Source organism: Nomascus leucogenys, chromosome 11, assembly GCF_006542625.1.
Source record: "Nomascus leucogenys isolate Asia chromosome 11, Asia_NLE_v1, whole genome shotgun sequence".
NCBI lineage: Eukaryota > Metazoa > Chordata > Mammalia > Primates > Hylobatidae > Nomascus > Nomascus leucogenys.
This window is the reverse complement of record NC_044391.1, coordinates 16790548-16804117: the sequence shown is the minus strand read 5'-3', so window position 1 is coordinate 16804117 and position 13570 is coordinate 16790548.

Sequence of the window (13570 nt, the reverse complement as noted above, 5' to 3'; positions counted from 1 at the left end):
TCTGCACAGCAAAAAAAAAAAAAAAAAACTATCAAAAGAGTGAACAGACAATCTACAGAATGGGAGAAAATTTTTGCAAACTATGCATCTGTCAAAGGTCTAGTATCCAGCATCTATAAGGAACATAAAAAAATTACAAACAACTCAACAAACGATCCCATTAAAAAGTGGACAAAGGACATGAACAGATACTTTTCAAAAGAAGAAATATGTGCAGGTAATAAGCATATGAAAAAATGCTCAATATAACTGAACATTAGAGAAATGTAAATCAAAACCATAATGAGATATCAATTCATCAACTCACACCAGTCAGAATGACTATTATTAAAAACCCCAAAAACAAACAGATGTTGGCAAGGTTGCAGAAAAAAGAGAACATTTACAAACTGTTGCTGGGAGTGTAAATTAGCTTAACCATTGTGGATAGCTGTGTGGTGATTCCTCAAAGAGCTTATAACAGAACTGACAGTTGACCCAGCCACCCCATTACTGGGTATATATCCAAAGGACTATGAATCATTCTATCATAAGTACACACGCACACATATGTTTCTTGCAGCACTATTAACAATAGCATAGACATAGGATCAACTTAAATACCCATCAATGGAACACTGGATAAAGAAAATGTGGTACGTATACACCATGGAGTACTGTGTAGCCATAAAAAGAATGAGACTGTGTCCTTTGTAGGCACATAGATAGAGATAGAGGTCATTATCTTTAGCAAACTAACACAGGAACAGGATACTAAATACCACATGTTCTCACTTATAAGAGGGAGCTAAATGATGAGAACACATGGATACAAAAAAGGGAACAACAGACACTCGGTTATAATTGAGGGCGTAAGGTAAAAGAAGCAAGAGGATCAGAAAAATATGTTGGATACTAGGCTTAGTACCTGAGTGACAAATCAATCTATATATCAAACCCCCATGATGCAAGTTTACCTATATAACAAACCTACACATGTACCATGAACCTGAAATGAAAATTAAAAAAAAATACTAAAAAGTCTTTGTGTTATATGTTATTTTTTTCTTTTTTACATGTTTTAAATGAGAAATGTTCATATCTTCTTGTTATTTCACTATTAGAAGCAGAAAATTTCCCCCTTTTATTGAACATTTACAGAATCTTTAATAGTTCTCTCTTCAGTTTCTGGTGATTAAAAATCTTTCTTTTTAACCAAACATAAACTTCCTCCTATGTTTTTAATAATATTGTCTCCTTCTTAGTTGAACAAAACATATTTCATCATTTAATTTTTTTCTTTATTTTGTTAAATATTGCCTTTTCTGTAATGACTCTATCCTCTCCACCTGTTGGTGTTTCTCTTGGTAGTCAATTAGCAATCCTTTTTTTAAGTTATCTCTTAACTTTCTGACTTACATCCCAAAAACTTTTCTAAAAGTTATTATAATGACATCACTATTTATCCTCTTTCTGAAATGACATTCTGCAAGAATTTTGATTTTATTACTAGTTCATTGAGTTGGCGAATTTCCAATGCTTATGCAGCTATATTTAGATATAATATTAGCGTTCCTGTGGCATCCATCAGATATTTCAGGCAAGTAACCATGACATGAATAATGAAATTCTAAGACAAGAAAGAAATGGAATAATATTCAAGTCAGGGCAAGTATATCACAAAGGCTGGTACTCCTCTATGAAGTGGGGGTGGAAAGGAAAAAGAACAGTTCTACAGATTTCTCGGTTTTGACAACCATGTTTCTGTTTAGAAAAACTTCTCTATCATCTCTCCAAGAGCTAAAAGATTTAGACTTTGGTTTAAAAATTGTCTAAGAATGTATTAGCATCTTCTTAGTTGAAATAGCTTTTCTATGATAAATTTTTTCCTTTTCACTTTGGACCTTGAAACAAACATATAATTTGTGTTCATGATAAACATATATATTCTCCTGAAACTTGAATAATATCTCATTTATTTGAGTTATTTCTACTGATCTTAATGCTCCCTCTTGTGCATCATCAAATGGTACTACACTGTATTTATAAAGTTGCTATGATCAAGGGATTTCAAATGACAGCATTGGGTACCACTGATAAGCAACTGTTTCCATATAATAGTTGTATTAGATCATTCTCGCACTGCAATTAAGAAATATCTGACACTGGGTAATTTATAAAGAAAAGAGGTTTAATTGGCTCACAGTTACACAGGCTGTACAGGAGGCACGGTGGCATCTGCTTCTGGAGAGGCCTCAAGGAGCTTTTATTCATGGCAGAAGGCAAAGTGGAAGCAGGTATCTTTTTTTTTTTTTTTTTTGAGACGGAGTCTCACTGTGTCACCCAGCCTGGAGTGTAATGGCGCAATCTCGGCTCACTGCAAGATCCACCTGCCAGGTTCACGCCATTCTCCTGCCTCAGCCTCCTGAGTAGCTGGGACTACAGGCGCCCACCACCACGGCTGGCTAATTTTTTGTATTTTTAGTTGAGACGGGGTTTCACCGTGTTAGCCAGGATGATCTCGATCTCCTGACCTTGTGATCCACCCGCCTCAGCCTCCCAAAGTGCTGGGATTACAGGCATGAGCCACTGCGCCCGGTAGGAAGCAGGTATCTTATACAGCAGGAGCAGGACCAAAGGGAGAGGGTCTGGAGGTGTCACACACTTTTAAATGACCAGATCTCATGAGAACTCACTCACTATCACCAGAGTGGGGAAATCCATCCCCGTGATTCAGTCAACTCCCACCAGCAGGCCCCACCTCCAACATTGGGGATTACAATTCAACATGAGATTTAGTTGGGGACACAAATAAAAACCATATCAATAGTCTTAGGATACTGGTGAGCAACTTTGGTAAGTAAATATGTTTAGATGAGCTAAGTGCTATTGAAAATAAATTAGTGAATTATGAAAAGATATATGTTTCTTCAAGGGGTTTTTAAACATATTGTTATATCGATGATGAATATAAAAACCAATCTGACTTAATTTTTTCTATAGTAGTCTTTCTTACTTTAATTTTGTTCTTTCCTCCTTTTTTGTTCTTTTCCCTTTCTACCATTTTATTGATTTCCTTCAGTGCTATTTTCTTGTCCTTCAAATGGTGAAAAATAGTATTAAATGAATTTCAGATTTAAAAATAAAACAGATCTACTGTATAATTGTTTATAACATTTTGCATTCTAAACTCACTTTGCAATTATTTTAAATAGTATTGAAATTAGTTGTGTTTTATATTTTTATGCAAAATCACTATATTCCATTATAAAATGTCTAATGAACTTTTAAAAATTACTTACAACAGCATTTCCACATTAACAGCAAATCAACATTTATTAATTCATAAGGCAAACCTAATCAATTGCTGTTATTTTATTTCTTTTCACAGAAGATAGAGAAGAAAAATCATTATCTTAGGATATTATGTACAAAAAGGAATAAAAATATTCTAGTAGATTTAGATAAATATATGCATATCTAATTGCCTCCAGGAAAGAAAAGATTCTGGGTATGTCTTTGGAAACCTGTGTAGATTGCTTTATTCACACAGTATAATGTTATAAAATATTCCTAGGTTGCATGAATTACTTATCTAGTTCTGACTGCAGGGTAGAATTTAAGAAGGGTACGGAAGACTAGGTGAAGGTAGAAAGGAAGAATCAAATCTCAAGTTAACAAATGGCTGTGTATGAAAATTACATAGCACAAACGATGTCTAGAGAGGGTGTGATAATTGATATGTGTATTAATTCAACTAAAATAACTAAGACCTCATTAAATGGCAGATAGCTAATACTAAACTGCTATATGATTGATGGCATAAAAAAATACATACTTAAGAAGTCAATTGAGGTTTGTAGTAAGATTTTAGTTTAGGTGCCAAAACTCAATAAGACAGAGAATCCCAAGGAATCCAAGAGGCCTGGAGAGAAAGGGGTGAAGAATAAAACACTTATTAGTTGCCATCCTTATAGAATATTTTATATATGGATGAGTAGGAGATAATAGAAAAAGAAAGAAAATTTTCATTAATGATACCTAAATGCAAAGGAGTAAGAATCGTAGTATTCTTTAGGGTAGAATTAGAGCAAAAACAAGGGTAGGTGTGGTAGGATTTTAGAAAAACCTTAGGCTATTAATTAACTTCCAAATAAAATAGTGGAAATATGTCTACTTAAGAAAAATGAAAATAAATAAATCTTAGAGTTTATTATTGTATTTTCTGAGGGAGGTGAGTATGATTAAGATTATTTGTGAATTAAATACAAATTGAAATATAAGTGTTTTCAAATCATTTTAATCATTCTGCTTCCCAATGTGAATAAAATATTTAGAAATGTATACTCCTTCAAGTATACAAGTATAACAACACCATTATAGTCCATTTTTTTCATGAAATATAATGCTGTTAGTAGTTAATAAATTGGATCCTTTAAATAATTTTAAGGGTAATTTTTATTTAATTAAAAAACAAAAGCAAGGCTGGGCATAGTGGCTCACGCCTGTAATCCCAGCACTTTAGGAGGCCAAGGCAGGTGGATCACGAGGTCAGAAGATCAAGACCATCCTGGCCAACATGGTGAAACCCCGTCTCTACTGAAAATACAAAAATTAGCCGGGTGTGGCAGTGTGTGTCTGTAGTCCAAGCTACTAGGGAGGCCGAGGGAGGAAGAATTGTTTGAACAAGATAGCTGGAGGCTACAGTGAGCTAAGATTGTGCCACTGCACTCCAGCCTGGGCAACAGAGCAAGACTCCATCTCAAAAAATAAAAAATAAAAAAGGCAGCTAGACTTCTTGTTTCACATACTATGTATAGATCTCAGAAGGTGGTACTCTATTTACAATAATAAAAGCTGGAAAGACTTAAAATAAACAACGTAATGAGACCATGAGAGAACTGAGGTCATAAAGCAAACAGCTTACCAATATTTGGAGAGACAGAAACAGCTAAACAGAGAACTTGAGAATTATTTGTGTTGAGCAGAAGCAGGGAAGCCACAGAAATAAATCTACTGACTTCAGTGGAAAATGTGAGAAATTGCTGAGACTTGAAGCTGAATTAGAATTGGTGAGAAGCTCCTGGGGACAACAATATAAATGAGTCCTCACATTTCTGTGGGCTTTCATTCCAGGAACCCACTGGCCTTTCAAAAGGATGCTCTGAGAAAATATCCTTATGACCTTGTCAGAAGAAGAGGAAGAGAAACCATTATGAAATTCTTCAGGAGCCTTCATAATAAAGTCTTATTTTCAAGGGAAACATCCAGAAGCTTATCCCACATGGAGAAAAGAAATTACATAACACTATATCTTCTGCATACTTTCTACCTCAAGTACAAAATTAAAAAAAAATATATATATATATATATATATATATATTGTTAATAGAAATAGGGCTTCAGAATCCTATTTAGATATAGATTGGAAATATAGATTGGGAATCCTAAAGCTACAACATGGAATATGAAGCAGGGGAGATAATAATTGTATCACTGGAAGAGGGAGAGAATTGCTTGAGAAAGTCACACCCCAAAGCCACTATTAGATTGGAAAACTATTAAACTGAGATTTAATCAGAAGACTGCACAGTGCTTCCCCACCTCACACCCTAACACTACACAAACAAGATTCAACTATAACAACAATGGTTTGCCATTGAAAGGGCTGCAAGATATACACTCTTTTTGAGAATCAGTGCAAAGAGAAGTCTGGAAACTAAGAAGAAGGGCAAAAATGAATAGAGGTATTTGAAGCCTCTCCTACTTATAGCTAAACAGAGCTGAACTCCTAGGCAGATTAACATAAATACTCACATTATGATCTAGTTAACGGCCAGCACAGTGGCTCACGTCTGTAATCTCAGCACTTTGGGAGGCCAAGGCAGGTGGATCACGATGTCAGGAGTTCATGACCAGCCCGACCAATATGGTGAATTCCTGTCTCTACTAAAAATACAAGAATTAGCTGGGCATGGTGGTGCCCCTGTAATCGCAGTTACTCAGAGGCTGAGGAAGGAGAAGCACTTGAACCCGAGAGGTGGAGGTTGCAGTGAGCCGAGATCATGTCACTGCACTCCAGCCTGGGCAACAAAGCAAGACTCCATGAAAAAAAAAATCTATTTAACACAGTACCTGTTATGGATACAACACATCCAACTTTGAAGCAAAAAAGTTATACTGTCTGGAGAAACAAAGAAACAATCTGAACCAAATTCAGATATGACACAGATATTAACATTATCAGATGAGGATTTTAAAATATGTTTTGTCCACAGCAGAGAGATAATAGTGGGAAAGAGTCACAAGAAAATACTAGAAATCAAGAAGACAGAAACAAATGAAGAATCAGTAGATTTGATACAACCAAAGAAACAATCAGTGAACTGGAAGATCATCAATAGAAACTTTCCAAACTGAAAAGCAAAAAGATAAAAAATAATTAAATAAAGACAGACATATAAAAATGCAAGAATAGTTGGATTGTTAAAGAATATCAAAAGTTGTATGTAATCATAGTTGGAAAACCAGAATAAGAAAGAGATAATGTGGCAGAAGAAATAGTTCAAGTAATAATAACAGAGAAGTTATAAAATTGAAGAGAAGACTTCCAGTTTCTGGGTCAGTGTGTAATGAACTTGGAAGTTGCCACTTAATCACAATAACAAGTAAAAACCTGAAGAAACTGAAAAGTCAACAACCCATCTTACATATGAAAAAGAAATGATGGATACAGAGAATCATAACTTACCAGAGCAAAAACACACAACAGAAACAGCCATGGGAACCAGTTTGAGGTTAAGAAAATCTGAGTTATAATTTAGTGATTGGGGGAGGCTTATCATGAAGAAGTCTGAGAGCCAAAAACTCTAATGGGGCACAGTAATCTGAACATCCACATTTTTGTGAGTTTTAGCTCCAGGGGTTCAACCAGGTTCTCACAGCGAATATATATATATATTAAAAAATTCACTCTTAGTTTTAATAAAGGGGAGATAAAAATAACAATTTTGAAATATGCAAGAACATTCTATTATTAACAAGATTTTCCCACAGAAGAAACTATTTAACTCTGGTTAAAGTTAACTTTTGGTTAACTTTTGCTGTTTAACTTTGGTTACTCTTAACCTGCTAGGGTTTCACCAGAGCCTAACCGACCTGGGGAAAGGGAAATACCCCAAACCAGCTGGCACTAGCTTTCCTTGTGGAGGAAAGGAAATACCCAAATAAAGCCCACTCTAGCTGAGCTGTACCACCTAAAGATAGAGATTTTTTTTTTTTACTCAGTCCATTATTTTTTGCTACCAAGAAATAATTGGTAGCAAAAACAAAAACAAAAAACACATTTTGAAGAAGCACAGCAAATATCACAATCAGACTCAGATACAGCAGAGATGTTGGAATTATCAAACCTAGAATTTAAAACAACCACGATTAATATGTTAAAGGGTCTTAAAACCTAGATGACAAGTTGATAGGTGCAGCAAACCACCATGGCTTATGTATACCTATGTAACAAACATACAAGTTCTGCACATGTATCCCAAAACTTAAAGTAAAATTTAAAAAGAAGATGAAGAAATCCAATACAAAGATATAAAATATATAAATATATTAAGGGGTCTAAAGGATGAAGTAGATAGTGTACAAGAACAGATGGACAATATAAGCACAGAAATGGAAATTCTAAAAAAAATTAAGAGGAAATAATCAAAAAGAAAAAAATCTGGAAATAAAAAGCACTGTAACAAAAATGAAGAATGCCTTTGTAACAGAAATGAAGAATGCCTTTGATGGACATATTAGTAGACAGAACATGTCTGAGGAAGGAATACCTAAGCTTGAGTATATGACGTTAGAAACTTCCAAAATTTAAATGCAAAGAGAGAGAAAAAAACACAAAACCACAAAGGGCAGGAAAAAAGATTGAAAAATAAAAAGCAGAACAGAAAACCCAAGAACTGTGGGGCAACTACAAAAAATACAACCTGCAGGTAATGAAAATACCGGAATGAGAAAATGAAGAAGAATAGAAGAGAAATATTTGAAGCAAAAATGACTGATACTTCTCCAAATTAATGGCAAACAACTAAAGATTGAGAAAGTTCAGAGAGCATCCGGAAGGATAAGTGCCAAAAATAAAACATCTACACTTAGTATATTATATTCAAATTGCAGAATATCAAAGATAATGATTTACCAATAAAGGAGTAAAAATAAGAATTACATTTAACTTCTCCTCATAAAGTGTTGAGGGAAAAACAAAAACAAAAACCCCAACCAGCCTAGAATTCTACACTCTGCAAAATTATTCTTCAAAAGTGAAGAAAAAATAAAAATATTCTCAGATAAACAAAAATTGAGAGAATTTGTTGCCAGTAGACCTGCCTTGCAAGAATTTTTTTTTAAATGCATTTAGAAAAAAGGAAAAAGATATGGGTCAGAAACTATGAGATACATAAAGAAAGAGCATTAGAGAAGACATGTTAAAGTAAGATAATAACTTTTATTATCTTTATTCTAATTCTAGTTTTTAAACATATAACAGTATTTTAAAATAAGAATGATGTATTTAATTATGTATGCTTATGTCGATAAATATATATAAATGTTTACATATACTGAGGTATACATCAGTATAGATATAAATGCTTATGTATACTGAGGTATATACATCAGTATATATATATATATATATATATATATATATATATAAATGCTTATGTATACTGAGGTATACCTCTGTGTGTGTATATATATATATATATATAAATGCTTATGTATACTGATGTATATGTGAAATTAATAAAAGCAATGATGCAATCAATGAGAGAGAGGAATTAGAATTTTTTTTTTGTATAAAGTATCCATGAAGTGTATGATGTTATTTAAAAGTGGACTTGGATTCACTGTAAATATATGTTGAAAACTCTAGAGCAACCACTTAAAAATGTAAACTAAGAACTATAACTGATATGCTAAATAAGCAGAGAAAATTGAATAATATAAAATGTTCAATTAAAACCAAAAAAGGAAGAAAAAAGTGGAAGATTAAAAAAAAAAGGGGCAACAAATAGAAAAGAGTAACAAGACAGATATTTACCTAACACTATCAATAATTACATTAAATATCAAAAGTCAAAATTACAGTGATTAAATTGATTAAAAAAGACTGTCAGAGTGGAGAAAAAAACACTATATCCAACTATATGTTGCCTACAAAAACCAGCTTAAAAATAAAGACACATATAGATTAAAAGTAAATAGAAAGAAATAAACCATACTTATATTAATTTTATAAAATAGTAGTAACTACATACATTTCAGATAAAGCATACATGAGATCAGGTAAGGTTACATGGTAAAAGAAGAGCACTATATAATGATTAAAATGATCAGTTATCCAAGAAGACAAAATAATTTCCAGTGTGTATGTGTCTAACAATATAGTGTCAAAATGCATCTGTATTAGCCTGTTTTCACACTGCTGATAAAGATATACTTGAGACTGGTCAATTTATAAAAGAGAGAGGTATAATACAGACTTACAGTTCCATGTGGCTGGGGAAGCTTCACAACCATGGCAGAAGGCAAGGAGGCGCAAGGAGGAGCAAGTCACATCTTGGAAGACAGCAGGAAAACTCCCCCTTATAGCATCATCAGATCTCGTGAGACCCATTTACTATCACTAGAACAGCACAGGAAATACCCATCCCCATGATTCAATCATCTCCCACCAAGTCCTTCAAGGCACAGTGGGAATTATGGGAGCTACAAGATGAGATTTGGGTGGGGACAAAGAATCAAACCTTATCAACATCAGACAAAAACTGATAGAAATGCAAGGAGAAATGAATGAATTCACTATTACAGTTGGAGACTTCAACTCTTCTTTATCAAAAGGGACAGATTACTAGGTAGAAAATCAGTAAGGTCATAGTTTAAATAAACAACACTATCAATCAACTGGATATAATTTATATCTATGGACTACTTCATCCAACAACAGCAGAATACACTTCTCAAGCCCACAGGAAACATACACCAAGATAGATTACATTTTGGCTAATAAAACACAGCTGAACAATTTAAGAGAATAGAAATCGAACAATTTCTGTTTTCAGATTAAAAGGGATTTGACCAAGAAATCAATAACAAAATGTGTCTGAAAAATTCCAAAATACCCAGATGTTAAACAACAAATTTCTAAATAATACCCAGGTCAAAAAAATAAATCTCATCAGATTTTCTTAAAAATTTGAACTAAATGAAAATCAAACTACAGGTCATCAAAATATGTGGCCAGCAGCAGTGGCTCACGCCTATAATCCCAACACTTTGGGAAACCAAAGGGGGAGGATCACTTGAGGCCAAGAATTTGAGACCAGCCTTGGTAATATAGCAAGACCTTATCTCTACAAAATAATAAAAAATAAAACATATTAGCTGAGTGTGGTGGTGCATGCCTATATCCCTATCTACTGTGGCGACTGAGGTGATAGGATAACTTAAGACCAGGAGTTCTACGTTGCAGTTAGGTATGATTGTATTACTTGCCTTCCAGCCTGGTGACAGAGCAAGACCCTGTCGTTAAATAATAATAATAATAATCAATAAAATAAAAATAGATTAATTAATTAAAATTTGTGATCTGCAGCAAAAGCAGTGTGTAGAGGGAAATTTGTAACATTTAGTGCATGTATTTAAAAAGAATAAAGTTATAAAATTAATCATCTAAACTTCTATCTTATAAAAACAGAAAAAGAGCAAATTCATTTCAAAGAAAGCAAAAGAAAATAAATTATAAAAATTAGAATACAAATAAAGGAATTGGAAACAGTAAATCAACAGGGAAAAACATAAAAACGAAAGCTGATTGTTAAAAACATCAACTAAACCAATAAGTCTCTAGCAAGGCTAAATAAGAGAAAAAGAGAGATGAAACAAACGACTGATATAAGAAATGAAAGAGGGGACATAATTACAGATTACATGAACATTGAAAGGATAATAAAAGAATACTAGGAACAACTTCTTATCTACCAATTTACCGGTTGGATAATATAGATAATATAGACCAATTCTTTGAAAGACACAATCTGCCCAAATTTACATGAGAAATAAGCAATCTGAATAGGTCTATAGCAATTCAATAAATTCATAAATAATTCATAACCTTTGTAAAACTGGAAGCAGAGGGCCCAGACGGGTTCCCTGGTAAATTCTATCTGACATTTTAAGGAAGGAATTTTACCAGTTCTCTGTGATCTCTTTCAGAAGATAGAGGCAGAGAAATTGCTTTCTAAATCATACTGTGACCCAACCTTACTCTAATATAAAACAACAGACAGAGACACTGCAGGAAAACTACACACCAATATCTCTCATGAACATAGATGTAAAAATCAACAAGATATAAGCAAATCACATTCAACAATGTATACAATTAATTATATACCATGACCAAATAGGATTTATCGCAAGTATGCAAAGCTGGTTCAGCATCCAAAATTCAATTAATGTAATCTATCACATCAACAGGGTAAGAAAGAAAAATCACAGAATTCTATCAATAGATATACAAAATTTATTTTGCAAAATCTAACACTCATCAAAAACTCAGTACACTAGAAATGGGGGAACTTCCTCATCTTGGTAAAGAATATGTACAAAACAAAACAAAACAAACAAACAAAAAAACCTACAGCTGACATCACACTTAATGGTGAGTTTTCCCACCAAGGTATCAAGAATAAGGCAAAGATATCCCCTTTCACTACTCCTTTTCAATCCTGTACTATAAGTTTTAACTAATTCAATAGGACAAGAAAAGGAAATAATAAGTATACTAATAGAGAAAGAAGAAATTAAAATTGTCTTTTTTTCACAGATGAGATTATTGACTATGTAAAAAACCTGAAAGAAATGACAAAAAAACACCTAGAAATAGTAAGCAAATATAGCAAGGTTGCAGAATGAAAATTTAATATACAAAAGTCAATCACTTTTCTGTATATCAGCAAGGTACAAATGTAACTAGAAGTTTAAAACAATACAATATACATTAGCACCTCCCAAAATGAAATAGGCACAAATATACCAAAATGTGACTAAGATTTACATGAAAATAAACAACACTCTGATGAAAGAAATCAAAGAACTAAATTAATAGAGATATTAGATGTTCAAGTACAAAAAGACTCAATATTGTTAAGATATTAGTTTTTTCTTACCTGATATATAGATTCAATGCAATCCCAACCAACATCTCAGTAAGTTATTTTACGTATATCAACAACTGTTACAGATGTTTTGATACAGATATCAAACTTATCATAAATTTTAAATGAAGGGGCAAAAGGCCAAGAATAGCCAACAAAATATTGAAAGAGTAACAATTGTGGATGACTAACATTGCTTGACTTCAAGACTGGCTATAAAGCTGTAGAAATCAAGACAATGCTGTATCGATGAAAAAATAGAGAAAGAAATCAACAGAACAGAATAGAAAGCCCAGAAATAATAAATTCACATACATGTAACCAATTGATATTTTAAAAAAGAACAAAGGCAGTACAATGAAACAAATATAGTTTTTTCAACAAATGATGCTGTAACAACTCAACATCCACAGGGAAGCAAAAAAAAAAAAAAAAAAGAAAAAGAAAAAAAGGATCTACGCACAGACCTTGCATCCTTCACAACACAAAATGAATCACAGTCCTAAGCATAAATGCAAAACTATAAAACTCTTCAAAGATAACATAGGAGAAAATCTAGATGACCTTGGCTGTTTGACAATGACATTTTAGATTCAATATCAAAGGCTAGATCTATAAAAGAAAAAATTGAAAAGCTGGATTTCCTTAAAATTAAAAATTTCTGCTCTGAGAAAGACAATGTCAACAAAATTCAAAGTTATGCAACAAACTGGGAGAAACTATTTGAAAGAGACATACCTAATAAAGGACAGTTAGCCAAATATACAAAGAAATCTTAAAATTCAATGAAAGGAAAAACAACCTGATTACAAAGTAGGTCAAAGACTTTAACAGACACCTCACCAAAGAAGACATGCAGATGGCAAAAAAACATATGAAAAGGTGATCCTCATTGTATATCATCAGGAAAATGAAAATTAAAATGACAGTGAGATATCACTGCTAGAATGGCTCAAATCCAGAACACTAAGAACACAAAAGGGTGGCAAGGATGTGGAACAAGAGCATCATTCATTCTTTCCCGCTGGTGGAAATGCAAAATGACAGCAACTTTGGAAGATGATTTGACAGTTTCTTACAAAACTAAATATACTCTTACCACATGATCCAACAATTGAACTTCTTAGTATTTACCCAAGAAGTTGCAAATTTATGTTCATGAAAAAACTTACACGTGAATGTATAGCAGCATATTCATTATTGCAAAAACTTGGAAACAATCAAGATGTCCTTCAGTAGGTGAGTGGATAACTGGTACATCCAGATCACGGAATGTTATTTATCACTAACAAGAAATTAAGTATCAATCCTTGAAAATACATGGAGGAACTTTAAATGCATGTCACTAAGTACAATAAGCCAATCTGAAA